General features: G+C 42.4%; 1 long non-coding RNA gene across 1 annotated transcript in view; it reads right to left on the bottom strand.

Moving 5' to 3' along the window:
• Positions 1 to 1659: 1659 nt before the first annotated feature.
• Positions 1660 to 1724, bottom strand: part of LOC123507540 — a 245345-nt gene continuing 245280 nt past the window's right edge. Inside the window, exon 4 of the long non-coding RNA XR_006675674.1 lies at positions 1660 to 1724. This exon is cut by the window's right edge and continues 54 nt beyond it. This is a non-coding gene — a long non-coding RNA (uncharacterized LOC123507540).

The following is a 1724-nucleotide window of genomic DNA, read 5'->3' on the forward strand; positions in this document are numbered from 1 at the left end:
TACTGGTGGTCTAGTGGTCTATCTAGTGGCCTATGTGGTGGTCTAGTGGTCTATCTAGTGGTCTATGTGGTGGTTTAGTGGTCTATCTGGTGGTCTAGTGGTCTATTTGGTGGTCTACTGGTCTATCTGGTGGTTTAGTGGTCTATCTGGTGGTCTAGTGGTCTATCTGGTGGTCTAATGGTCTATCTGGTGGTCAAGTGGTCTATCTAGTGGTCTATCTGGTGGTCTAGTGGTCTATCTGGTGGTCTAGTGGTCTATCTGGTGGTCTAGGAGTCTATCTGGTGGTCTAGTGGTCTATCTGGTGGTCAAGTGGTCTATCTAGTGGTCTATATGGTGGTCTAGTGGTCTATCTGGTGGTCTAGTGGTCTATCTGGTGGTTAAGTGGTCTATCTGGTGGTCTAGTGGTCTATCTGGTGGTCTAGTGGTCTATCTAGTGGTCTATGTGGTGGTTTAGTGGTCTGTCTGGTGGTCTAGTGGTCTATCTGGTGGTCTACTGGTCTATCTGATGGTCTAGTGGTCTATCTGGTGGTCTAGTGGTCTATATGGTGGTCTAGTGGTCTATCTGGTGGTCTAGTGGTCTATATGGTGGTCTAGTGCTCTATCTAGTGGTCAAGTGGTCTATCTAGTGATCTAATGGTCTGGTGGTCTCGTTCCTTATCGGTGATCTTGTGTGGTAATGGGTGTACTTGTAGCATTAGAGGTTGTGGTGATGTAATGGTGGTGGTGGTGGTGGTGGTTGAATGTAAGTGGTGGTGATAGGGTAAATAGTAGTAGTAATAGTAATAGTAGTAGTAGTAGTAGTAAAAAAAAATCAATAAGGGAAAAATATATAGACAAATATCAAAAAATAACCAAGAACTCGGAAAGGCAGAATAACCAACCAGATTACCCCGCCTTCCTCTACACCAGAAAAAAAAAGAAGAAAAAAAGAAAAAAAGAACAAAAAAAAGGATAAAAGAAGAATAAAAACAGGAAAAAACAGACCACTAATCTCCACACAGTAATTTTTTCCCCTCCCTTAAGGCGCTGAGATTACCAGGTAGGCCTACTCCCTCAGAAAAAGGGAAATAAATAAAAGCTACACATATCTAAACCTAAAAAACATATCACAAAACTAATACACTTTTTTCCCTTATACTTTCCCTCATCCTTTCCTACAATCGCCTTTAGGATATCGCCCGAATCCTGTCTCCCCTTGTGTATCCTTCCCCGACACTCCAGGGACGAAAGGACCTGAAGGAACCTCTCATCTCGCGCCAACAGAAGCCCAGCCATACGTGAAATTACATAGGAACAGGAAGGAAGGAAATTGTGGGGCGGGAGAAGGAAAGGAAAAAGATTGGATACTGTTTAGAAAAGGTTCTGATCCTGTATTGGGTGTCTGAATGTGTGTTTCGTTTTTCTCTTTCTCTGTTTCTCTGTTTTTCTCTTTCTCTCTCTCTCTCTCTCTCTCTCTCTCTCTCTCTCTCTCTCTCTCTCTCTCTCTCTCTCTCTCTCTCTCTTATTATTTTGTTTTCTTTTCTCTTTCTTCTTTTTTTGTTTTTTCTTCTTTATTATTTACTTTAAGCAGCATATGATCACGTTGTTGTGGTATAGTAAATTTCTCTCTCCCTCTCCCTCTCTCTCTCTCTCTCTCTCTCTCTCTCTCTCTCTCTCTCTCTCTCATACCTCTCTACACAAAATGCAGCAACACTTTACCTTCACTGTGACCTTTGACCTCTGTA

Source organism: Portunus trituberculatus, chromosome 22 (genome assembly GCF_017591435.1).
Source record: "Portunus trituberculatus isolate SZX2019 chromosome 22, ASM1759143v1, whole genome shotgun sequence".
NCBI classification, from domain to species: domain Eukaryota; kingdom Metazoa; phylum Arthropoda; class Malacostraca; order Decapoda; family Portunidae; genus Portunus; species Portunus trituberculatus.